Source organism: Neovison vison, chromosome 7, assembly GCF_020171115.1.
Source record: "Neovison vison isolate M4711 chromosome 7, ASM_NN_V1, whole genome shotgun sequence".
Taxonomy (NCBI): domain Eukaryota; kingdom Metazoa; phylum Chordata; class Mammalia; order Carnivora; family Mustelidae; genus Neogale; species Neogale vison.
Window position 1 is genome coordinate 109,219,508 of NC_058097.1, and position 27,028 is coordinate 109,246,535.

Consider the following 27,028-nt stretch of genomic DNA (forward strand, 5'->3'; position numbering starts at 1 on the left):
TAGTCACTCAGGGCCTTCTATTAGTCAGGAGAGGCTGGGCTTGCGCCCTGGTAACTGAAGCCCCTCATCTCAGTGGCCTCATTAGTATATACGTGCCTGTTTCTTATTCACAAAAATTTGCATGACTCTAGGACAGCTGTCCCCAGGGATCCAAGCAGCTCAGATCTGGCAAAGACTCCATCTTAGCTCGTGCCACACTTGTCACAAAGAGTGAAGGGAGACCAGGGGATTTGCTCGTCTGTGCTTCTAGCGGACGTGACATTCAGACCCGTAGCACACTGGCTACGAGGCGCCTGGCTCTGCTGGCCGCAGGGGGCTGGGAGATGTGGGGAGCACACTCCGCCGTCAAGTCTCTGTTTCTTGCAGAGACACATGCAGCAACCTCCTCTGCCAAGACCCTAGAGGAGCCTCCTCCCAGTTCATGTCCAAGTTCCTGCCAGCCCCTCAGTGATTTGGCCCCACCTGATGCTCCCCAGCCCATCACCCGCTGCCCCCAGTGTGAACTCTCTGCTCCAGGAGTCGCCGGCTCAGTCCTTCCTCCGCTCATGTGGCTCTCATTGTTCATTGGTCTTTGGCTACTTCTTTCCTGTGTTCTTCAGGGCCCAAGTCAAGGTCAATCTCTCGTGAAAAAGCCTCCTCTTGGCTCAGCCCCTAGTGCTCTCCCGTCTCCGAGCTTTTCCACGGCTTATTTTTAAGCTCTCACTCAGCCCTGAGCATATGTTCCTTCTGGAGCCCATGTACACTGCCACCCTCGGAGGTCCAGGGCTGCCTCATCCTCTTTGCCTTCTCAGTAAGGGCTCTCAGTGATTTGAACTCATGAATGGTTATTAAACACCTACAAAATGCCAGACACCAAGCTCGGCAAGGAGGATGCAAAGAACAAGGAAACATGATCCCGGAAGGAAAGAAACTGGCATTTTTATGTGCCTGCGGTGTAACATTTAATGATTAAGAGCACTCTGGCGAGGGCTTGGGGTTGAATCCTGCCTCTGGTTAAATTAGCTACGAGACCTCAGGCGAGTTACTTAACTTCTTTAGCCTGAATTTTCTCACTTCAACAACAATACTGATTGCTATCTCCTGTATTCGCTTCTCGGGACTGCTGTAACAAATTACAGAACTGCATTCTCTCTCCAGCTCTGGAGGCCGGCAGTCTGAAATCAAGATTTGGCGAGACTGTGCTTTTTCTGAAGGCTCTGGGAAGGAATTCCTTTCTTGCCTCTTACTAGCTCTGGTGGTGCCTGGCAAATCTTGGTGCTGCTTGGCTTCTAGGTGCGTTATTCCAATCTCTGCCTTTGCCTTAGTATGACATTCTTCTCTTGCTCTCTCTGTATGTCTTCTCCTTTTTTAACAAAGGCATCAGCTGCTGGACTTAAGGCTCACACCTATGCACTCTGACCTCATCTTAACTCCTTCCATCCGCAAAGCTCTACTTCCAAACACAGCTCGTATGCTATGGATGGCGGCAATGCTGTGTGCCAGCTCCCCACCCGAGGCCTGGGACAGTGCAGGAAGGCAGTAGATGCTTCCTGAAAGATTGCATGGATGGTGCAAGAAAGAACATGCTAGTCACCAAATCAGTTTGCTCATGTTTTTTCGTTACTTCCCGCAATAGCAGGCGAAGGAGGTATTATTATTTCCAGCTTGCGGTTGTAGAAATTGAGGCTTAAGTGATTGATCCAAGATGACAGAAGGAACAAATGATAGAGTCAGGATTCAGAGCTTGTGCGCGTGCTGTCACAGCATACTATCCTTGTCCCCCAGAATCACAGCCAGAGAAGAAAGAGTTTGAAACCATACTATGGCTTTTAGGCGCAGCAGTAAAATAATGCATTTCCTAGTCATCTTCTCACCATTTACCACTCCAGAAGCTGAAACTGCCCCCCCCACCCCGTTCCTTTGTCTGATCACTTCTTCTAATGTATTGCACTTTGTTACACTGGAATATAAGGCCTGGACTTAGCCATCTCTTCGGGTTTTCACTTCTTTTCCGTGAAGCTCTGTGCCTGTAGAAATACTAACGTCAGTAACACCTGTACCCCTTCTTCAGTTAATCTGCATTTAATTCGTTTAATTTGCAGACCCCAGTTACGGAATTAAAAGGGCCAAGGAAAGGTGGTTCATTTTCTACAATGATATTTAGGTTGTTTCTAGTTTTCAGTTATTAGGAACAAAGCCGCTTTGAACAATCTTGCCCATGTCCTTTGATGGACGTAAGCCAAAGAGCTCATTTCTGTTGGATACACACCTCGCAGTGAAATCACTGGGTCGTCTGGATATCTTCTCTCAAACAGTTGTTGCTCTCCAACTCCTTCCTCTCAGAGTCCTCAAATTGTGCAAAGCCCCTGCTTGCCTAGACCTCGCAAAGCCTAAAGGTAGAGGGTTGAAAAAAATGACCTCCTGGGACCTCTCAGCATTTCCCGCAAGGGTTTCGCCATAGGTCTCTGGCCCCAGCTCCCGCCAGTGCAACTGTTTGCTCATGAAAACGTTTCATGTGATTAGCCAAGTAATGACATCTTAAAACTGTAGAGCTAATATATTACGTAATAAAACACAGGAGCAAATCTCTTTGACACATACTGGTGATTTACTCTGCCAGCCATAAAGATAATTACATTTCAGGTTGATATATAAAAGGCGGCAGGCAGAGCTTATGACGAATTAGCATAGCTTTGTGTCGGACCTCTCCATCCATGCCGACCTGTTCATCCTTCCTCTCGCAACCAGCCCGCAAACCTGACTCAGCCGGGCCTGCCCAGCCACTGGTCACCGCTGCCACTAGAAGGACCTGTTGGCGGCATTGAAGGAACAGCTGAAGAGGCTCGGGGGTACAAGACATTTGTTCCTGCAGGCAGCTCTGGAACACTGCAGGGGGACCCCAGCCTGGGGGACAAGACACTTGGTCTCTGAGCCTGCTATGCCTCTTCTCAGTCACCAAGTCACCACCCCTCCGAATCAAAATATGCCTTAGGTAAAATGCTTCCCCTACCTCCTTGGCCTGTTACCCAGGAGAAGCTTAAAATGAACGCTCTGACCGAAGAAGTCTAGTCTCTCTGAGTTAAGTGTCAATGAACTTCTAAGGACAAAGGGACAGGGCCTTTGTACCTGAACCTGTCCTGTGTCACTGACTTCCGGGATTCCCTTTCCCCATGTTCACTGCTGCCCCAAACCAGGAGGCAGACACCAGAGGGAGAGACCAAGGAGAAAGGAATCTGGAAGGATAGGCAAAAGTATCCAAACGCCCTGCTGGAAACAGGAAACTGAGGAAGAAAGAGAATGTGTGGCCATCTGTATTCATAGAGAAAATCCGTGTCAGAATTGAGACTAGAAGCTGGGACAAAAAGTATAGAATCAGAAATGGGAAGCTTTTGCTACCATGCCCAGTGAGGGAGCCTGGAATCCCCCCATGGTATCTGCTGCTTTTACCTTCGCACAAACCAGGATTTCAAAGGGAACTCAGCCCCGTGCTGCTTTAGGGGAAGGTCCAGCTGTATGCAGGGGGATGGACAGAGTGAGCTCTAGAGGGCCTGCTGGCAAATCCTTAGACCTGGGGAAGGGGTAGGGGGGACCTTGGAGCTGATTATGGTTGGAGTAGCCATGCGGGTGACTCTCAGGGTTTCCTGCCACACACACACACACCCCGCTTTCCCCCTTAATCTTCTGAGGCCCTCACCTTTGGTTTTCCACTAGAAACCATCTTCATCTTATCAAACCTGGGCAGAGCGCCTCCTCCTGGTCTAGGGGCACATTCTTCAGTGAGCCCCAGAACCCTCAGAGTTTGGGAAGCAACAATGCAAATATGAGGTTCATCAAAACAAACAAAACCAAAAAACACACAAAAACAAAAACCCCTAATGCTTCCAAGGGATTGGCAGTGCATCCTCTGAGCCCCAGAGCCCTTCCTCCTTGGCATGAAGTCAGGCAAGGCAGGTCTGGGGTGCAGTTAGCTGGGGGCAAGCAGCGGGGGAAGCCTGTTAGCAGGCCCAGAAGAACTATAGAGTCCCTTCCATGTTCTGGAATGTACAAACTCAAACGCACGCACAACCCTGAGCAGCGGGCCCCAACCCCCCGCCGCGTCATTGGGGCAGACGGTGGGCGGTGTGTGTGTGGAGGGGTGGTGGTGGAGGAGGTGCTTCTGAGCCCGTGTGTGGCGGCGGGGGTCCCTGGAAAGCCCCAGACCCCTCCTCCCCACGCACCCGCCCCCCACCCCGCCCCGCAGATGGGCTCCCGCGCAGCCCGCTCGGCCCGCAGCCTGGGCGGGAGTTCGGCGAGCCGCGGAGTGCGGGAGCGCGGGCTCCATGAATGACAACGGGGCGGGGACCGCGGGGCGTCCATTTGTTCTCCTGGCGGAGGAGGCAGATAAACAGTGCCGCTAACGACCGCGGCGCCACGTCCCCGGCTTGGGGGAGCCGTCCCAGCGGGGAGCCCGGGAGAAGATGAATCGCGTTGAATGACACAGGACATGGCAGATTGGATGTTTAATTTGGGTATCTCTTTAGAACACCCCCACGCCCACCTCCTCGGCTCCCACTTAGCATCCTGCCGGAGAGAAAGCCCTGCTCCTCACAAATTGCCTTGTCAGGCGCAGAGAAAAAGCCCTACGTGACTGATGTCTGTCTAGGTGGGTCCCTCCAAGTGCGGGGAAAGGGATCGGCACGACAGCAGAACGCGCCTTCCTACGAAGACTGGGCGTGGTGCCGGGGCGGAGATCTGCCTTAGACCCCCGGAGGGATCGCCCGGGGAGGGGGGCGGGGGCGGGGGCGGCGGAGGGCCACTAGCAGGCGTGGGGGTTTGTCTAGGGATCCGTCGGAGGCAGAAGGAGGGCCAGGCGAGCTCTGCTGGGGTCTGCGGCGGGAGGGCCTGCGGGGCCCGGAGGGGACGGGACTGGGTCGTCGAGGGCGGGGCGCCCGGCGTGGGTTGCGGGGTGCAGAGGCGGGCACAGCCTCCAGCCACCAGCCAGTCTTCCCAAGACTCCTCTCCGGAGCAGCCTGATCACAGCCTGTCAGTCCCGCTTCCCCTCCAGCCTCACCTGCCTCCAGATCTTTCCAAACAAGGAAAGGAGCTGCAAACATGGCAATCACCTTCACTGGCGGCGGCAGACAGCTGCCAGGGCACAGCGAGGGCTGGAGCCGGGCCCAGCCGGGAGGGGGAGCCGCCCAGGAGCGGGGAGCCCGCCCGGTGGTCCGTGCGCTCTAGAGCTCCTGCGGAATGTGCGCCCCCCCCCACCCCCTCCGTGCGGGGATTGTGAGTGTGGCCGTGGACGCCCATGAGCCGGGCCAGGGACCCGCATCTGAGAGGCCACCTGCTCAGGTAGCAGTTCTGGAAAGAGCCCTAGGGGCGGGGGCGCGGGGTGGGTCTAGGACCAGATACTGGCATTTCTGCGAAGCGCTGTTGTCACCTGAGCAAGTCCCTTGTCCTCTTCAGTTGTACAAGGACTGGGGGCCTCCTCCATCCAGCCAGTCCTTCTGTGGTTCTGGAGATCCCTTAGGAGGACCCGGGGTGGCATTTAGTCCCTGAGGAAATGGCACTTGCTAGGCTGTGGAGTGGTCCTGCCCTCTCTTTACCGCCCCAGCGGAGGGCCAGGGTGACTCCTCCAGACTGTGCGGAATGAAGAGGCCTGTGGACCAGAATGCCCAGGCCTGAGGGACTGGGACTTCCCAGAGTCCCCAGAAGGCTGGAATGAAGAGGCTGATGGAGGGGCGTCTGGACCCTTCCCCCCTTCCCCCCTTCCCGTCAGCCTGTGGAGTCTTCCGGCACATGCCCAGGATAGCCCAGTGGGAACACCCGGTTCTCCAGAACTGTCTGCCTTCTTATTCCATGAGCTGGCTTTCTGAGGCTGCACAACTCCCTCTGAGTTCTTGAAAGCCTGGGGACAAATAGAAAGGGGGTGTTCTCCACATGAATGTGGGTTATTTGCCTCCAGTGAAGCCACAGTGTGGGTAATTTATCTGTACAAATCGAGACAGATTTTCCATCTGGTCTCCCCGAGATTTCCTCTCAAATCAGGAAACTACTCAAGCTCCCACTCCTCCACCAACCCTGCCTTCCCATCTTCCTCCCCTGCAGTGGTGGATGACTGTCCCCCCTGCCATTCAGGGAAGAGAGCCAGCAAGGTGGCCCTAGGACGGGAGAGCTGAGAACTGAGGGGTGGGGAGGGACTCTGAGAGAGAAGTGCCACTTAAAATGTTCCTTTGGCTTAAAACATGAGGTAGGTGGGGAAAGTACCTTAATCATATGGAAGTTAGGACAGTGAAGGGTGTCACCAGCTCATCCTGACGCATCACAAGGAGGATGTGGGGTCCCGATGCTGAGGCAGTCCCCAGAAAGCCATGTCAGAGCTCCCCTTCCTGTGCCTCATGCTTTCCCGGTCCTCTGTGAGGGGACTTATTATCCTCATGTTCTCTGCTCCCTCATCTTGTTCTTAGCAAAGTATCTCTAGAAGCCTTTGCACCTGTGTTGGAAGACAGATCACCAGGTGACATCGTAGGCAAATCTCTGGCTCATCTTTTCTGAAGGTTTTGTAATCAAGTTAAGACTTTAAAAAATCTAACTTTGGCCTTTGTTCCTTGGACAAGTAAGACCAACACTGATGGCCCTTGGAGTCTCGGGACCCCTAAAAGTAGCAGGCAGGAAGGATGTACTGGGTCATCAGATGGGGCAACCCTGTAGAGACTCTGATGGTAGCAAAGCCTAAAAGAAGGCATGTAACACAAGGGGCCTTTGTCCTTCCCTCCCTCTGCTCCAGGTCAGTGGATTTGACACCAAAGCCAAGCTTCGGCTAAGCCCTGACATTCCTTGCCCAGAAGGAACTTGAGGGAGACCCTTCCTGGTCCTCAGCCGTCTGGGGGGACAGATTACAGAGGCAGTGCTGAGGGAAGGGCTGCAGGGAGGGAGGGCAGCTGATGCTAGCTTCCTTCCCCCAGTCCCAATGTCTTCCCTCTGGGGGGTGCTGCTGGATAATGGGTGCCCATGTTTCCTAGCCACTAGCTCACCCCTGCCATCCCCACCCTTAGCAGTGCTTGGTGGAGGCCCATAAATGGGCCTCTGAGTTGGAGTAGGTAAATTAGGAGCCTCAGGTTGGCAACAGAAGAGAGAGGGGAGGGACTGGGCTGCTACCCCTCCCCTCTGCCTAGCCACTGTGGCCCCCTCTGTCCTCTGGGGAATCACATGGGCTGGAACAATTGCTCGAGGAATGTGCAGTGGGAAGACCCGAGGCCTCTTCTTTTGCTAACTGTCCCCTAACTTTATTTAACCTTAGTTTATTGTCTATAAAGAGGCAGGACAAGGAGAGAAACACTGGGCTGGAGGAGTAAGGGAGCTTTAGCTTGGGAAAGGACACGACGTCTGCAGAGCGATGTGCTGATGCAAGTTACTGTTGTGGTCCCAGTCCTGTGTAGCAGGAAGGGAGAGGCTGGCCAGGTCACTTCGCTTCGTAGGGACATGGCTCATCAAGGCACCACCCACCCAGACAGGTGTATGGTCCATAGTAAAAGGTGAAACAGCGACCACCGCCAAACACTGGGGGTGTGATGCTTATCCAGAGGGTTCCTCTCCATCCAACAGGAGGCTCTAGGGCCTAAGCCAGGTGAGGACCCTCTGAGCACTCATGGAAGCTTTCATGGGATCCTGCAGACAGGAGAGAGGAGGGAGAAGGGGAAGTTCTTCCCAAAGGACAGCAACCGAACCAGCCCATGCCAACCGGCCTGGCTTGGCACCCCCTGGGAGCCCACCCTGAGCTGAGTGCCTTAGGAAACTCTGGAGGGTTTTACAGACCAGTTGAGATAATAAGGTAACCCCTCGAACAGGGAAATAATAGGCAACAGAACTGCCATTCCCACGTGTAGAAGGAAGGAAGCTGTCACCTCCGAGGCCCTCCCTGCCACAGTGGCCCTCCTTGGGGAAGTGGAGTCCTCTTCAGCTGGGCAGGGAGCTCGAGAGGCTGAGAGAGGGGGACATGGGGTGCCTGGCAGCATGCGGGCCCGGCTTCTACCTTTCAACATAGTTCTCTGCCCACCAGCTGGCTCTCCTACAGTTCAGATCAGTTCTGACATGTCACAGGTCACGGGGCTCCGTCCCACGAGACTGCCCCCACCGCCGATGCCAGCTGCCAGTCCTGGGTCCCCGAGTCACCCACACTTCTTCCCAGCCAGCTATTAATTCTGCTTCCCACATTGACCACACCCCTTTCAGGTTCAACAGTTTCCTAGAATGACTCAGAACTCACTGAAAGCGGTATGATTATGAGGATCGTTTTATTAGAAAAGACCCATGTGAACAGCCAGGTGAACAGGAGTAGGAGACCAGGTGTCGAAGAGCTTTGAGCACAAGAGCTTCTGGCCCGTGGCATCGGGGTGTGTTGCCCTCCCTCAGCCCCGCTCCCCAATCAGGCAGTTCTCTGAGCCTCGTGGTTCAGAGTTTTAACGGAGGTTTTATTACTTAGGCACAATTGATTAAATCATCGGCCTCTTGATTGAGATCCAGCTCCAGCTTCTCTCTCCTCCCCGGGAGATCGAGGAGGCAAGTTTCGGCCTCCATCTATCGAGGTCGGTTTTCCTGAAGATTAGCCCAGCCCCCATTCTGAAACTACCACGTTCCTCCCTGTGAGTCACAGCCTTAGCATAGACTCAGGTGTGGTTAAAAGAAGCCAGGGAGAGGCAAGTTACAGATAACAAAAGGTCCTCTTAGCATTCAGGAAATTCCAAGGGTGTTAGAAGCTCTGTGCCAAGAACGGGAGGACAGAGACCAAATCTTTTTTTTTTTTTTTTAATTTGAACACAACCTTCCTAGTTACTGAAGGATCCAGATCCTGGCTGCCATTGGGAGAATTGCGACGGTGGTAGGGGTTGGTGGCTTCCCGGGGGTGGGGGAGGTTGAAGAAGAAAACTGGGAGGAAGACAGGGTCAGAGATGACCTTTAGTTAGCTAGAGGTCTGTCCCGAGGAGGATGAGACACTGCAGGGAGGAATCTGGACCAGGAGTGGGAATAACAGGGAACCAGGTTTTGGCGGGAGCTTTCTGGCAACGGGTGGGCTGTCTTGGGAGGTAGTGAGCTCACAGCACTGGAGACATTGGAACCAAGCTGAATGCAAGTTCCATGTGAGCAGGGACCCAGGTGTGAGCTCTGCTGTATGCCTGGGACCTGGAGAAGTATCAGGCAGAGAGTAAATATTTGGTAAATATTTGTTGAATGCCCATTTGTCAAGTCTAGAGAAGCTAGATTAAATACAGGAAGGCACAGCCCAGTGAGAAATCCTTCGAAGCTTCTACCATATCCAGCCATTGTGCTGTTTGCTGGTTTTTTGTTTTTGTTTTTGTTTTTTCCTGAGGCCAACAACAACAACAACAAAGGCAGGGGGAAAAGGGAGTCTCTTAAGCTACAGTTAGTTGAGAGAAAGACATTTATATCTAGAAAGAAGTTCAATAAAGAACAATGCAGTTCCCAGTTAAAGATGGCAAGTTGAAACCATCCATTGGTTTGTGTCTCCTTAAACCCCATGAAAATGCAATAAAGGGATTTTATTAAGAGCCGTGGGCCCATCCGTTCAGAGGTGAAAGGCAGATGGAAACTTCTAAGTAAAGGTAGTGAACTGAACACACACAATTAATTTTGCCTTTCTTGAAAACCTTACCAAAGTGACCGTAAATATTTTGAAAAGTCAGAAACCCACGAGGATGGAGAGAACGGGAGGGGCGAAATCAGCAATAGAAGTATGGAAACTAGAAGGCAATGATGAGGGGACCTAGCGGACCGGAACCACTGAGGGGGATGAAGCTGAAAATCCACTCCCTCCTCAAGCCCCTCCACAGTCTCAGGTGTCACTGGGAATGCAGCAAGGGAGGGAGCTAAATAAGGGATCTTGGTTGAAAACAGAGAACTTTGATCTCTGGGTCCCCTCCCTGAATTTGTGCAGGTGGATAGTTGCTTCCCCCTGGGGGCGGAAAACTGAGATTTGTTCCCAGAAATGGTAAAATAGAGGCTCTTGGATGGGGATACCAGGTTGAGGATCTATACCACACTGAAAAAAAGGGGGGGTATGAAATGAACACCTATAGGCGTTCCTATAGGGCACCGAGAACTCTGCACCCCCATTCCTAGAATGTGGGTGGCGAGGACTTTACTCTCTGGAGACTCAACGGGGGAGGCCTGGGAAGTTTTCTCGGGAGAATCCCATCAGCTCAAGAGGGAAGACTTAAAGATACAGATGTTGGGGGTTTCCCAACTGAACAGCCAATCACCTACATGAATCTCACTGTCCGCAAGTCCTATTCGCCTCCTAAGACTCCCAATCCGCATTTGGTGCTCTACTCTTAAATTGTTGCTGACAACTAAGGATTGCGATTTATATGGGAAAGTGGCCAATGTGACAGATAAGGGCAGAGACAAACGGAAATAAGCAATTCAGCAGAATGACATACTATGCAGGAAGAGGAAAACAGTAAAGTTACCACCAGTATCCTTTGCGAGATAAGTGGAGATAATTACAGGAAATAAGAAATGGGTGCTCTAAAAAAGGACAAAAAAAGAGTTCGTGTAAATTAAAAATACGATAGCAGAAATGAAAAATTCAACAGACGCAGAAGAGGATAAAGTCTAAAAAGTCTCCCAGAAAACAGAACAAAGAAGACAAAGGCAGAGAAAATAGGAAAGATAAGGAAATTGAAAGATAAGGAAACCTGGCCACTCCAGTTGGGGAGTTAGTGACTCTTGATTTCGGAGTTGTGGGTTTAAGTTCCCTGTTGGGTTCAGAGATGATTTAAAAATAAAGATAAAGTCTTGGGGCGCCTGGGTGGCTTAGTGGGTTAAGCCTCTGCCTTCAGCTCAGGTCATGGTCTCAGTGTCCTGGGATCAAGAGCCCCCCACATTGGGCTCTCTGCTCAGCAGGGAGCCTGCTTCCCCGCCTCTCTCTCTGCCTGCCTGGCTGCCTACTTGTGATCTCTCTCTCTCTCTGTCAAATAAATAAATAAAATATTTTTTAAAAAGTCTTTAAAAAAAAGAAAAAAATTGAAGGTGTAACTCAGGGGGTCCTCCACGTGAATCAAAGGGTTTCTGGTAAGAGAAAACACAAAGGAGGAAGTTGGGAACTAGCTGGAGCTGCTCCAGGCCTGAAGGATTCAAGTTTCCCTATGGAAAAGGCCCACCAGGTGCCGGAGAGTGGGAACGTAGCTACCACTAAGGCGCAATGTTGTGAAGTTTCAGGACACTGGGAAGAGTCTGTAAACTTCCTGCAAAGGATCCTACCTCAGATGGCATTCTTGTAGTCCAAATCATGTGCCCTGTGATCTACCAGAAATTAGCATATAAACACATAGTCAGAAGGGGGATGGTGAGAAGTGTGTGTGTGTGTGTGTGTGCGCGCGCGTGCGTGTGCGCGCATGAGAGATTGAGAGAGAGAGAGAGAGAAAGCAGGGAGGATAGCCAGAGCCTTATTCTACATAGTGGGAAGTCAATACATAATGCCCCAAATGGAAAAACAAACAAGTAGCAACATAAGCACATTTTAAAGACATGTGGAGGTAAATATCCAAAGCATCACCTAAAAGCAGTAAGAGAAGTTGCCCCTCGGGAGGGGTGCCTTGCCGGGGGTGAGCAGGGGATTGCTGTTGTGTTTTGTTCTGTTTTTAATACTGAGCCTGGTAGAAGTATGTAACTCAATTACGTACATTATAGTATTGACAAAACCCTAGAGCTAAAAAAAAAAATTGAGTGTGTACATTTTGTTACATTATTTTACATTTTCTTATGTCTGTAATCTTTCATCATAAAAATGTTTTAAAGGGAAAACCCCAGGCCGGGGATTTCTGTGGGTTGGAGCTGTCAGACAAGCCTGTGGAAGGGGGTTCCTCCAGTGGAATATTGAACTTAGAGTAGAGTTCTATAGGTTTGGGGTCGGGGAAGCAGGAAGACTTTGGGGGAGGAGCGAATGGCCAGAGCAATGGCTCAGGTAGGTCCTGAGGCAGGCGCGTTTCGTAGGTTCTTTGCTCTGATTGGGTGAAATGCCACCTATCTGTACTTTGCTCACAGGTGGAAAATAAGATAGATTGTTGGGGAGACTAGAAACCACGAAGAGGGATCTGGACTTTACCTGGGGGGCTGGAGCAACTGGATTTTGCCTTTGGTGTGTGTGAAGAAGGTACACAGTCCCCACCAAGAGCAGGACAAAGCTACTGGAGAAGCTGGAGGAGGGAACCAGCCAGTGACTTTTCAGAAAAATGGTGATAGGCTTGGGTGATGGCCGGGGGAGATGGAAGGAGGGGAGGGGAAAAAGCAGCCTTGAAAGTTGAAGAAGACAGTGGCGATGACTGGAGGGAAGGGATGGAGGAAGGAGCCTGAGGGGAAAACTTAGAGTCCGAGAATGGAGTCTGGGAAGAAACAGACAGCGGGAGAGGAGCTGCCGGAACCGGGAAGGTTTGGCCGTATGCGTGGTAGAGCGAGGGGCTGACTCCAGCACGGGCTGCTGTCTTGGCGGTTGCAATTCTAGAGGAGATCTCCCAGATGGTAAGACAAAGTCTACCATGACAACTGACATGTGTTTTGGGCTTTGCACTCAGAGTCCGTTCTCAGACCGGGTCTCATTCAGCATTGCCTGGTGGGGAAGGCAGGCACCGTTCTCCTCATTTTCTCATTTTACCAGTGGGAAACTGAGGCTCCTAAGCGGTTAGATAACTTAACTCCATGAGCTCACAAACAAAACTCATCTTTTACCCCCCAGTTCTGTAGCTTGCCCCAACCCATCCTAGTATATGATAGTAGGGGCAGTTGCCTTGAAGAAGGCTTGTGGAAGGATAGGCATGGAGGGTCCGGAGGACTGGGTTCCCCTGGAGGGGATGCAGGAGAGGCAGAGGAGGAGAAGGGGGGGTAGCTAGCAGACAAGAGAAGGAAGTGGTTAATCCCACAGGAGAGGAAGCTTGGGCTTCCAGATGATGTTAGCGGTAAAACCATGGGCAAATGAGGTGTCCTGGGCCCCTGCCCTGTGCCACGTGCTGCGCTCAGCCCTCACTTGCCTGTGCTGGCTCCTTGAAGTAGGGGAATGAAGCCCTTTCCAAGGCCATTTCATCCGCGGGTGGTGGAGCAGGGATTTGAAGCCAACCATCTCACCCTGAGACCTGGAAGCCCAACTCTGCCATGTCCAAGGCCTCATGGGGGACAGGAACCATCGTTTTCTTACTAGAACATCTTTTTAGGGGCACCTGGGAGCATCAGTTAAGTATCTGCCCTCAGCTCTGGTCATGAGCTCGGGGTCCTGGGATCGAGCCCCATATTGGGCTCCCTGCTCAACGGGGAGTCTGCTTGTCCCTCTCTCTCTTCCCACCCCATGCTTGCTCTCTCAAATAAATAAATAAATCTTAAAAAAAAAAACCCAAACCCCACATCTTTTTAGTATTAAAAAGATAGATTTCTTATTTACTGTTTACCCAAAGTAGTGATGGTCATCACACAAACAAGGAAAAGTAAATTGTTATTGACAGTTCAATTTCCCATCCCCTCCTCCACCCCGAACCTTCTGTGCACTCAGCCTAGTGAGGGCAGGACTAGGAGGGAGGGTCCCAGGACTGTCTGGGACCCTCCAGATGAGGGGACTTAAGCCAGAGACCCTAGGTGGGTTTCAGAAAGGCTGTAAATCGTCGGATTGGCATATGAAGGTTTGTGTGTCCATACATTTCCCTCTGTGGGGCCAACCATCCCTCAGAAGCTGATCAGCCCCTGACACCATCTTGCAGCCCGGCCAGCTTTGGGGTGTGGGGTTGCCTGTGCAAAGCAGAGACTGTGAGAGAGAATTCGTCAGGGCGTGTGTTCACGTGCACATGCACGTTTGTGAGTTTCGTTGTGTGACTGTGTGCGGGCCTTGTTTGGGATTATGAACTGCGTGTCTGTGGACAGACAGTTGTGTATGTGGTGCCTGTCACTCAAAGTGTGTGCAGGTGTGTGTGTTCATGTGTACACGCGTGTGAGTCTGCATGTCGATGAAAGTGTGGGATGTCTGTTTTGTGATTGTGAGTCACTTGTGAGAGAGCAGATTTATATAAACACGTGTGTAAGTTATGTGGATTTGTCCGTGGATGGAAGTGTATGGTGGTGTATGTGGGTATGAATCTTGTGTCCGGCAGGTAGATTTGTGTGTGTGTGTGTGTGTGTGTGTGTGTAATGGTACCTGGGAATGAATGAGTACATGGGTCCAGGTGTGTGTGTAATGGTACCTGGGAATGAATGAGTACATGGGTCCAGGTGTGTAAGTGCATTCTGTATGTTCTGGGAAGGAGGCACATCAGGGATTTGGGCCATTTTCCATCCCCTCCCCCAAGCCGTCAGGTCCTGCTCTCACTTGGGTCTAGAACGGTAAGTTAGAGAGAGAGGAGAACATCCTTTCAGCTGCCTGTCACCTGCCCAGGGAACAGTGACAAGAAAATGTGCTTGTTTATATCCAAATACCTTAATAACCATCAATTTCACATGTGTCGGGGGAGGGGCGGGGACAGGCAGCGTTCAAGTTGAAGGACACACAGATATTAAACTCAGTGTGCCAGTTAATTCGGGAGTCCCCAGGCCAGTGGCTGCTGGAGCCAGACTCCCAGGCTGCCCAGAGATCTCAGAGCACCATCTCTGTTTTCACTCCTTTCTCCCTTACATGCCTTTTAGCAGAGGCTTGGAATAACATTAATTTATCCGAGGCGTGCATGCCATGTTACTTTTTTAATTATTATGATCAAAATATTGCTTAAAATTGACGCCAGCTGCATGTGTTTCTGTCGGAGATCATAATTGCAATTGTAAATTGGGGAGCAGCTCGGAGCTGGGAGCTTCCCTGAGTAACGGCCCCGATACCATTATAGAGAGGTGGATAAAAATAAACCGGCAGATCGCACGGCAAAAATACGCCAGTGCGAGTTAAAAGGATAATTAGCAGAGCAGAAAGGGAAGACGCCAGGCTCCCCGTTCAGAGGCTCCCTGTCTGAAACTGGGTACTGTGTGTGTGGGGGGGTGAGGTCAGGGAGAAGGGTGGTGGGGAATGGGGAATAGGGGTGATGCAGAGCTGGGGTCTGGTGGGCAGGTGGGAGTAGGGACTTGGGGGAAGGGTACCGTAGGAGACTGGGATCTGGGGGGAGGGGTTGGAGGAGGGAGAGACAGATAGGCGGGGTTCCCTCTCTGGACCCCAGTTTCTCCTGTAAACTGGAGATAATAAAAACACGTATAATGGTTCAAACCAGGTGAGGCATGTGACAGATTTCCAGAACCCACAAATTCGGTATCTGGATAAAGGGTTCATTACTGATGTCACTGGAGAGACTGGGTGTTTTTTGTTTGTTTGTTTGTTTTCACCTTCTGGGTCAGGAACTAGTTAGGTTGCCTTTAGAAAGAGGCTGCAGGGCTGAGACCAGAAGAAGTTTTCTCAGAGCACAATGGCTAGGAGAACAAACCTTGGGCTTCTTTCATTCCTTCGTTCATTCGACAATGTTGACTGTTCTGGACCCATTCTAGGCATTTGGCGAAGGTACAGCAGGGAGGGAGCCCCACGGCGGTCCCCACCCTCGTGGCGTTCCCATTCTAGTTGCCCATAAACAAGGAACATAATAAGTAAACAGTGGGATTTTATAGAAGTAAGTTCTGAGGGCCAGTTACTTAACCCAGCGCTGCACAACCCGCCTGACTTCGTGGAACCTGCCATTGTCCCTGGAGCAGTACTAGAAATCACAATAGCTCCCATTTATGTCGCACCTGCCATACGCCAGACACTGTTATTCAAAGCACTTGTGGGTATAGTAAGCTATTTAATCCTCAGGATGAACCTGCGAGGCAAGGAGAAAATGATATTTTAAGGCCTGTGGGGTAGACCCATGAAGCTGCCGTCCTTTGGCTGTGCCATCCTCCCGTCCCCGCTTCTGCGCCGTCCGTATCAGCTCTGTGGGTCTCTGAGCGTGAATTTCCGTAGCTGAGAATGTGCCCAGCACACGAGGGTGGAGAAACCGCCTGGGAGGTACTCAGCACAGAGCGTGGCTGGTAAGCAATGTTCACGATACGCTTGCGTTTGTTGGGGAGCAGTAAGCCTTGACAGGGGCGTTTCTGGAGACTGGCTGGGAGCCGAGAGAGGGGAGTTCCCACCCATGAACCATTAACCAGGCTCCTCATAGAGGGGCTCAGGCGTGTGGGTCACCGGAGGTCACTGGGGACACATGGCCTCTGAAAGGGGGCCGGTCTTTTTTCCTGGGCTGTTATCCAATAAAGGCCAAATCAGGCTGAATCGAGGAAACACTTTATTTGAAAAGACAACTGCAGTGGGAGGAAGGGGCCTCAGCATCTCAAGGGTCAGACAGAAAGGACTTTTTTCTTTTTAAATAGAGGAATGTAAATAAGACAGTAGAACCAGACAAGGGATAGGACAGCAGGTGGTCTGGATGGGAAGGTTCTTCTCTGAGGTCAGCCAATTCCTGGGAGAGGTGGTTAAACCGAGGGTTTGTTCCCAGGTGCTGAGGCTGACTCGGGCTGTGGGAGGTGGGCAGGGGGTCAAAGTCTGGGGGAGAGCTGTGGGCCTGGTCAGGTCAGGTGAACAGGCATTTTGTTCAGATTGGCCAGTGGGCACAAATAGTTTGGCTGATCATTTATGAAGCAGAAAGAGGCAGTTTGCAGGTGTTGTGTCTGGCGTTGTCCTAGGTAAACAAGGGGTCATCTTTGAGTATGATCTAAGCCATAGGGGGAAGCGTGGTTTTCGGCAGTGAGCCTTTTCTGGGAACCCAGAAAGGTGGGGGATTTCTGTACAATTGCTATTTTCCAGGAACGTAGAACTCAGTCAAAACACTGTCACTGACCACGGCAGGTCATGGTGGGTGACGGAGAGAGGAGGCCGGTTGTTTGGTTCCTGATTGCCCTGATCCTCACTTTGGAGGGGGTCCCAGGTCGGGGACACAATGGAGGGCAGGAAACCATGGTGCTGGGCAGTTCACGGCCTGCTTGGTCTCCCCATCCTACCCCCCTTTGGTCCAGGTAGATGACAGTGGGGGGCTGGGAACTTGGGGGTCTGGGCCCCTCTGAACCTCCCTCTCTGTTTGTCACATGAGCTTCCCTGTATAACAGGAAGAGGAGGAGTTCTGCCCCCCGGGTCTGAGCAGAAGGCGAAGGTGAGAGCCCAGGTCCCACCAAGTCAATGGACAGCCAGCTCCGGGCCTTTTCCCTCCCGCATCCCTTCCCAGCAGCTGCCCCGAGTGCCGGGAGTCTGCCCTGCACTTGTCTGTGGTGCAGGGTGCAGGAAAGCCGAGCTGGCGCCTGGAGGACAGATGGAGGGGCGCCCCTTTGTCTGCAGAGCCCCCTGCACTGGGCTGGCTGCCTCTCCGCCCCGTCCTCGTCATGCGTATCTGGCTGTGCCAACTGTGGGCTGTTTTAGGGCGAGATGGATGCCTCCCTGCAGGGAGAGGGCAGGAGAGGAGCCTCGCCCCCTGCTCTTTCTTCAGGCTCTGCTCTCCAGCCTGAGCTGGCCCTGTCTCAGCTGCAGCCGCCTCCCCCTTCCAGGCCACCATGGTACCAGCCGCCTGTCTTCCTGTCGCTCCCGGTGACTCCCTAATGACTATAATCAGGGTGTGCGCTGAGAAGCAGGGGGGACAGCGAATGGAGAGTGCTTCTCAGCCACCCAGTCCATTAGCAGGGCAGCACCGGAGGCAGAAGACCGGGAGGGGCTGGGCAGGAGCCCCTGTCTCCCTTACCCCTTCTTCCCGTCCCTCCCCCAGCCTCCTGCTCAGAGCTCTGCTCTAATTATAAATGGTTTGACAACTTTAGGCCAGGCCCTGTAATTAAAAATAAAGAGGAAGACAGGCAGCATTGTCTTCTAACGACGCCTTTAATTGGTGGAGTTAATTTTAACGGGGTGGCTTGGAGGAGGGAATTCCAGAGTTGGGGCTCTTGCTGATATCCCCATAACGCTCACGCAAGCCACTTACCCATCTGTCTCCCCGCCGGAAGGGAGCTCCGCAGGGCAGGGGCTGTGCCTTTATTCGTTTTTATGCCTCGTGCCTGGCACACAGTAAGCACTTAATAGATACTTGTGGAATGAACAAAGGAGCGAATGGCCTGCTTAGAGGAAGACAAGTGTCGTCACGAGTGTCTAAGGGTGGTTTCCCCCCTCTTTATGCCCAGAATTCTTACTCTTAGAATCGTGCCTTTGGGCTAAGACATTCTTCTAGTCAGGGATGGTGACTTGGAACCAACAGAAAGAAAGCCACTCAGACCAGCTCAAGAGACAGGTGGGGTGTTGGAAGGGCAAGGAGGGGGCGTCTGGGTGGCTCAGTCAGTTCAGCATCTGACTCTTGATTTCTGCCCAGGTCATGATCTCAGGGTCCTGGGATCAAGTCCTGCCTTGAGCTCTATGCTCAGCATGGAGTCTGCTTGAGATTCTCTCTCTCTCTCTCTCCCTCTCTGCCCTCCCCACTCTTTAAAAAAGAAGAGGGTGGCATGGGGGGGGGGCTCTCATAGGTCCCCCGGGGCAGGAAGGGAGCTGCGATTGGAACAGGGGAGATCAGGAGAATCAGGAACCCAGCCTCACCCCATCTCCTGAGGCTTCCCCACCAGCCAAGACTCCTCCCCAGGTTTTCCTGTCTACTTGGGGACCAGCCCCTCAGAGGGAGGGGACAGCTTTTCTCTTTTAACTTCAGCTCAGGCTGAAGTTAAATCTTTTCTTTGGTTCTCCAAACATGGCCAAGGACAGGCTGCTACTTTCAAATTTAACTGTATTTTTTGAAAAGATGAAGGGTAGGAATAGAAATACAACCAGCAGAATCAGTTTACTTGAATGCTAGGAATCTTGATTGCATTCAAGTAACGGGCTAGTATGGGCTCACGTTTCTAAATTTCGAATCACACGAGGAGCTCACCATAGCCTCCTGAGAGCCTGGACCATTCTAAACTCCATCTCTCAGGTGAGGTCCCCACGAGGTGCTTTGGGCGGAAGTCACAAAAGCAAAACTGCCTCACTGTTTGGGAGAACCCTTTAGAACAGAGCAGTCACAGCATAGACACTCTGTTAATACACGCCATCCTATTTCCCACCAAGTGGAAACAGTTCAGCAGGCTGGCTTAGTTTCTCCTAGGAGAGACAAAGAAGTCCCCCCAAAGACAAACCTTTCTATAAATCAAGCCCCCCTTGGATCTAATCCTCCTCTCATGACCCATCCCTCAAGCCTCATCCTTAAATCCTGCTGGTATCCTAAGAGGCTGAATAATGTTTTTGAGATATTAAGCTGAAATGCAAGGCAGGGCACCATGCACCCACCGTGTCAATGGCACCTATGCCTCCGGGGAGAGCAGCTAGAGCCTAGAACAAAGAAGTCAGTTGAGTTGTGGGATGGATTTGCCAACTTGAGGCAGACGCAGCTACAATAGCCTATGAACAGAATGATTTTGATTGGCAAGATCTAGAGCTTAAGACAGAAACAGTTTAGCTTTAAATTCCAAGAAGGCTTAGCTGATCACTGAATTTTTAAAACTTAACCTTAGGGTGTTTAGGGAGGTGGTAGGTGCTTATGCACCGATTGAATTAACCTTTCTCCATGTGCAAACATCTATAGGACTGAACCTTTATTCTCATTCGGGGCTTTTGACATTAGATTGAAGCTTTAATGAGGGATAGTAGTTAACATTGTGCTTACACAGTAGCTCACTGCAAATGAGGCACCGGGTTCAGTGTTTGATGTATCTCATTTAATACACTGAGCAGCCTCTTAAAGGGGTCTTGGGGTTTTCCCCAGGTTACAGATGTACTCCTGTGAATTGCCTACTGCTGTGCCTTGTAACAGTGCCTCTCTCTTTTTAAATCAGTCTTGTGACTTTTCTCTTTCACTGTGGCTACTCTAGTCCAGGTTATCTTGGGTGCCATTCTCTAGGGGAAGCTCTGTTGACATTTTGTGGGCTTGGGGAGACCTAGCCTCCCTCGTCCTGAGGCTTCCTGGGAGAGGTGATCATTTCCTCTTTCCTGCTGTATCCAAGCCTGCACACACTGATTTTTGTGCTTTATATGTAAGACTTTACTATCATTATTTGGGTATGTTGGTCCCTCTTAATTGCTTGCTCCATGAGTAGTGGGTTTTTTCTGTGTCTCTGGCATCAAGCAAATGCTTGGCACAGAGTAGTGATCAAGGAGCATCTGGAAATAAAGGACTAAATGAATGTGTGAATGAAAACACAGGGCAAGGACTTGAGGGTAGTTGCCGAACACACAGGATAGCACTCCTTCCTAGGAAGCTGCAGAGCCCAAAGAGGTGGAGAGCCAGAGTTTAGAAGGAGTAGTTGAGCTTCTTGTCTGTCCCCCCCCACCGCCCCCAGCTTTCACTTAGGAACCAGAATGCCAGGGGGTGATAGAGGCCACGGGGTGAGCCTACCCTGCCCAAGGCAATTCGTGCCCTCTGTCCCCGCCCCTTCGGAACTGCCAGAACATCGTGCACTGGCAGGGGATAGACAACGCAGAGCAGGAGGGGACCTTCTAGAACGAGAGGGCCTGAGATCCCTTCCCGCTGCTGCCCCTGCTGGTTCCTGGCCTGTGGCTGGCATCCAGGAAATCCAGAGTGCCCCCAGCCTGCGAGAGGAGGGCTGGTGGCAGAAGTCAGGGCTAGCAGTAGAGGAGCACCTGTGTAATCGCAGGTCACCCCACCCACAGCGACTTTAGTGGCAAAGGTTGAAACGGCTGCCTGAGGACCACGGACAGAGAGCTAGCCCTCAGGGTTACATAGACTTAGGCATCCCGGGGAGGAGCAAGGGTAGAGAAAACCAGAAGCCCTAATAGGGACATTGAACTTTGAGTCTGGAACCAACTGCCTGTTGACCCTAAAGAGACTTAACTTTTAAAAGGGAAGCGACTCAATTGCCTTTACTTGGCGAGAGGAAATGATCTCTGCTCTCAGTAGAGGTAGGGCTTCGGAGCTGTGTTAGTTCTCTGCCTCCGCGCAAGAGATGATCTCAGCACGGGTGGCCTGGTGCACCAATGGCTTTGGTTATCTTTCATGGTTTCTGTGCGTCAGGAATCCAGGGAAGCCAAGCAGGTGAAGCTTTTCTCTGCTTGGTGACTACTGCAGCCACAGCTGAAAAACCCAGTGGCTGGGGTTCCCCTAGGGCCTCACTGGCTCTGCCGCTCTGCTTCTGGCGTGGTGCGCTTACGTGGCTGGCGAGTTGGTGCTGGCTGTTGATGGGAGGGCTCATTCCTTTCCATGTGTGGTCTTCATGGGCTTGCTTGGGTATCTTCATGACACGGCAGTGGGCTTTGTCCGGAGCGAGTAGTTGAGAGGGACAGAGAGAGAGACAGACATATCTAGTTATCATCTAGCCTTGAAAGTTACCTATGCATCTTCACATCCTATTAGTTAGAAGTAAGTCACTAAGTTTGGTCTACATTTTGAGGACATTTGCTTTTTTTGAAAATTAATGTATTTCTTCTAGTGAGAGAGAGAGAGAGAGTGAGAGTTCACACAAGTAGTGGGAGGGGCAGAGGGAGAGAGAGAGTATCAAGCAGACTCCCCACAGAGCACAGAGCCTGAGGCAGGGATCCATCCCAGGACCCTGAGATTGTGACCTGAGCCGAAATCAGGAGTCAGAGGCTTAACCAACTGTGCCACCCAGGTGCCCTGAGGACACTTTAAAAAAACCACTGCAAGAACGGAGTTCCATTATAGAGAGATAAAGAGAGTCATGTTTCTGCACACCTGTTAGGAGTGTGTGTTTGGATCTGTTCCATCCATCCTACACGTCTTTCTCTCTCTCTTTTTCTCCCCTCCCTCCCTCCCTCCCTCCCTCCCTCCCTCCCTTCCTTCCTTCATTCCTTCCTATCCGATGGAGAGAGAGAAAGCACATGAGTGGGTATGTGCAGGCTGGGGGAAGGGGGGAGTGGAGAGAGGCAGAGGGAGAATCCCAAGCAGGACCCATGCGCAGCGTGGAGCCTGATACAGGACTCGATCTCATGACCCCGAGATCATGACTTGAGCTGAAATCAAGTCAGACCCTTAACTGACTGAGCCACCCAGGCACCCCCATCCTATATGCTGCTTGATCTGGCCTTTTCTGTCCACCCCCACTGCCGCTTCCTTTGGGTGGCAGGATCTCTCGCCAAGACTATAACCGTCAGGGTTTCTCTGCCTCCAGCGTGTTTTCCACCCAGGGCCCAGAGCACATTCTTTCTCAAATGCAGACAGACCACATCACTCTCCAACTTAAAACTGCTCCGTGGCTTACTTTTTGTTTTTATCGACATATAATTCACAAACCGTAAAACTCTTCATTTTAAAGTATACAATTCAGTGTGTTTTTGTATTGTCACAGAATTATGCAGCTTTCAGCAGAATCCATTTTAGAAGATGTTCATCGCCCCAGAAAGAGACCAGGTGCCCATTTGAAGTCACATCTTTAGTCCCTCAACGCCCCTAGTCCTCGGCCTTCACTCGTCAACACTGTTCTCTGTAGATTTGCTGATTCTGGGCATTTCATCTAAATGCTGTCTTATGATACATGGCCTTGTATGTGAGTTCCTTCACTTCGCCTATTTTCAGGGTTCATCTGTATTGTAGCATGAAATCGGGACATCATTCCTTTTTATGGCTGAATAAAATAAAATAGGCATGGTACGGATAAACCATATTTGGTTTCTCTATTCATTAACTGAGGGACATTTGGGTTGTTTCCATTCTTTGACTATTATGAGTAATGCTGCTATGAATATTAGTGAACAGTTATATATGGACACATCTTTTCAGTTCTCTGAGGCATATATGTAGGAGTGGAGTTGCTGAGTCATATGGGAACTCTACCATCCTGGTGGGTGTAAAGTGGTGTCTCATTGTGCTTTTGATTTGCATTTCTCTGATGGCTAATAATGTTGAGTATCTTTTCATGGGCTTATTGGCCATTTATATTTTTCTTTGTTTATTCAAATCCCTTGCCCGTTTTTAAATTGGTCTTTATGTCTTTTTACTGCTGAGCTATAAGGGCTTACATCTCTATTTATATATGTAAGGGGTTTTATGTTTGTATTTTCTGTATCCTAGAGCCTTACCAATGGCTTTCTTTTGTCCCATAGGATGAACTTCAGTGCCCTTAGTCTGTCTGTGAGGGCCTTGCTGATCTAATCTGCTTTCTTTCCTGTGGTTCCATCTCCTTCCACTCCCTTCCTTTCGCTGATAATCTTTTTTCACTTCCTCCGAGAAATCTTTTCTGTCACAACTGGCTCTTTGCAGATACTGTTCCCTATACCAGAACACTGTTTCCCCTTCTTGTCTGGCTAATATCTATTCATTCTCTACTTAAGGTTCCTCCCTGAGAGCTAAAAAGATGGGGATGGCAGGCAGGTTCTGCGGCTGAGGGTCAGTCTGTGTACAGGTCCCAGCCTCGAGGGGACCCCTGCACCCTGGGGTTTTGGCAATAATAGCGAGGGCCAGGGCTCTGACAAGAGAGCTGTTCATTTCCTAGGGCTTTGGTAACATAGCACCGCAAGCTGGGCAGCCTAACACAGCAGAAATTCATTCTGTCACAATTCTGGAAGCCAGAAGTCCAAAATCAAGGTGGCAGCAGGGTCGTGCTCTCTCAGAGTTTCTAGGCAATTGGTTCTATGACACTCTCTTAGCTTCTGGTGGCTTCTGGAAGTCACTGGTGTTCCTTGGTTTGCAGAGTCATCTGAAATGGTTTGCATCAGCCAATCTGCTCTGTCTTCACATGGCATTCTGTCTTGTGTCTCTATTTCCAGATTTCCTTCTTCTTCAGAGGACACCACACATATTGGATTTAAGGACTACCCAACCCCATGTAAGTTCATCTGGACACAGTTACAACTGCAAAGACTTTATTTCCAAATAAAGTTCACATTCACAGGTTCTGGGTAGATGTGAATTTTGGGGGAGGAGTACAATATTCAATCCAATACATTGTACCCTGTGGTCTCCCCAGATTTGTATCTGTCTTCTATGCAAAATACATTCACCTGATCTCAACATCCTCAAAAGTCTTAACTATTATAACATTAGCTCTAAAATCTCATCTAAATATTATCAAGTTCCAGAGCTCCTCACACAAGTCATTTACACTGGGCGTGGATGGGGCTCTAAGGATGAGACTTCCTGGGGCGGAATTTCCCGCCATCTGTGGAGACGAGAACACAAGTTATCTATGTCCAAAGTCCAATGGTGGGCCAGGCATAGGATGGACATTCCCATTCTGAAGGGGAAAAAAATGGAAGGTATAAGGGGCGTGGGGTTACTGGTTTAAAGCAAGTTTGCCGTCTAGCAAGGAAAGTTTCGTTAGGTTTCAAGGCCCAAGAATAATTTTCTGTGTCTTGATCCTTGCTGTGGGCCCTCAGGGCTGGCTCTCCTCTTCTGGCCTAGGCCTCTGTGACTCTTCCTTCCAGGCCATTCTTCCTTCATTTGTCCCATCCTTATTCCTTCTGGTCTAGACTTCTAGCATTTCTAGTGATATAAAATCCTTTAAAATCTTGTGGGTCTCCAATGTATGTCAAAAGGATCCCTACCAGCTTCAGCTTTGCGCAGTGGCAGTATCATAGCCAATGAGGTTTATCCGAGGCACGATTATTGCTGATTATTGCTAATTGAAAAGGATCCCTACCACTAGCCATGAGGGGTCTCCACAGATCCTTTCTAATCACACCTCTATTCCTGGACTTCTGCTGAGGTGGTCGCTTGAATCCCTAGGTCACATGCCTAAAGTCTTTAGCCAAAGTCCTCCGGTCATACCCTTGACCCTGTCTCCAGAGCATACTGTTTAGATAGGCGGAGAATTTTCCACATCAGATGCTGGGAACAATTCATTCTTCCATTTATTTCTTTCCTCTTACATTTTCCTATAAATGGCAAGGGGAAACCAGGCTATGGCTCCACACTTTGTTTGGAAATCTCTCCACTAACTCTCCAAGTTCTACTTCTCCATCCAATGGTAGAATGCAATTTGACAAAGATTTCTTTATAATAAGGGTTGTCTTTCTTCCAGTGTCCAGTAACGTGTTCCTTCTTTCTTTCTGAGATCTCACCAGAAGTACCTTTAATGTCCATATTTCTACCAGCGACCTTCTCCGGCCAGTCTAATTCTTTTTTCTTACCTTAAGCCTCAACATTCTTCCAGCCTCTACCCATTCCCCAATTCCAGAGCCACTGGCACATTTTTAGGTATTGGTTCAGGCAGCACACCACTCCCTCATACCAAAATGTCTCTTAGCTTCTAGCTTCCTAGAGCTGTAGTAACAAAGTATCACAAGCTCCTTGGCTTAAAACAATAGGAATTTATTCCCTCCCAGTTCTGAAGGCCAAAGGCCCCCAACCAGGGTGACAGCGGAGTCATGCTTCCTCTCAGGTTCTAGAGAAGACTTTGTGACGTGTTCCTCTCCTAGCTTTTGGTGGTGACCAGCAATCCCTGGTTTGTTGGCTTGTAAAGTCATCTCCCCAGTCTGTCTTTCCACACAGCCTTCTCTCCTGTAGGTCTCGGCTTCCAAATTTCCGTTTTCTTAAAAGAACGCCAGTCATATTGGATTCGGGGCCCATCCTGTTTTTTCAGTATGATTCCAACTTCACTTATTACATCTGCAAAGAACTTATTTCCACATAAGGTCCTATTCATAGGTACAGGTGTGCATGAATTTGGAGGGGACACTATTCAACCTTGTATGGGAAACCATTCCTGCTCTCGGGGAGCCCATTGTTGAGTGGAAGGGGGTGCAGCCCTGTGAAGTTCCAGCAGTGATGCATAATGGGGAGAAGGCCGTGCTGGAGCAGAGAGCTTGTGTGTGGGGGAAGGAGAGTGTTGGAGGAGGGGGATAGAGGATTCTGAAAGGAATATCCTCAGGGATGAGTTAGTAAGTTGGTAAGGGAAAGGATGGGAGACCGACTCTCCAGGTGTGAAAACAGCATGAGTAGAGGCATGGGAAATGGCCCAATGTGGACAGAGAACTACCAAGAGTTGGTGGTGTTGGACACAAAGTGGGGGGCAGGGGGTGAAGACAGGAGCCTGGGGCTGTGAGCAGTGCTGGTGTGGCACGCCTTGCACATCATGGGCCTTACCCTGTAGGGGACTGGGGGTCAGAAAGTTTTAGGCAGGAAAATGACCAAGCTAACATGTCTAGAAAGATGGCTGGCACCTGGGTGGGATGAGTGGGAGCTGGCCAGTTGCAATGGACCCAGTATCTGTGTCCCAGTATCTGGACCTAGTATCTGTTGAAATCTTAGCCCCATCCCCACAGTGTGATGGCCTTTGGAGGTGGGGCCTTTGGAAGGTGATGAGGTCATGGGAATGGAGCCCTCATGATGGGATTGGTGCCCTTATAAATGACCCTAGAGATGTCTCTTGTTCTCTTTTCTATCTGACCATGCTGTTCCAGCCTCCAGAAGGGTGAGAAATAAATTTCTGTTGTTTGTAAGCCACCCCGTTATGGTACTCTGTTCCAGCAGCCTCGGCAGACTGAGACACCAGCCAGATGGTTCAAGGTTATTGCTAGTTCAGGCTAGAGATGGGAGCAGTCCCTTGTTGATGTGGATCTTGGCCAGTCTGCATGGACTGTTTTTCCAGAGATAAACACTGTGGATCTGCACCACAAACTCCGTTTTGCAGGTAGAACTTGGCCTTCATAAAAGGAAGGCAGAGAAAGACACCAGAAATTGTTTCCCAAGAGTAAAGTTTGGGTTTCCAGGGGATCTGAAGTCAGGATTGAATTTCCCAGTGAGCTAGCTGGGCTCTACCTTGCATGAGACATTCCAGGGTTCCCTTTCCATGGATTTTTCCTGTGGGAACCTCCTCCACACTCCTGTGCTTCCCCTTGCCTTCTCTGTCCTCTTTCAGGTGCAGTTTGTGGCAAGGGTTGAAACTTTCCAATAGCACCCACTCGGTAAGGAGCCCTTGGGGTCCAAGCAGCCTGGGGATGTCCCTTTCTAGCAGGACTGTAGAGTGCGCCCTCATTCCTAAGCTAAGCACTTCTTCCGTGGGCCAGTGTCAGTTGGGAGCAGCTGGCCCCAAGCACTGCGGGGCTCTCTTCTCCCCTGTCCACCTGTACCCTGGCTGTCAGCCAGTTGCTCAGCAT

General features: G+C 50.7%; 1 long non-coding RNA gene and 1 pseudogene across 1 annotated transcript in view; both read left to right on the forward strand.

Annotated features, from left to right (window-relative positions):
- LOC122913993 overlaps window positions 1-27,028 on the forward strand; it is a 100,325-nt gene that overhangs the window by 32,524 nt on the left and 40,773 nt on the right. The window lies entirely within an intron of this gene.
- On the forward strand, window positions 24,483-24,637 carry LOC122914743 (annotated as a pseudogene).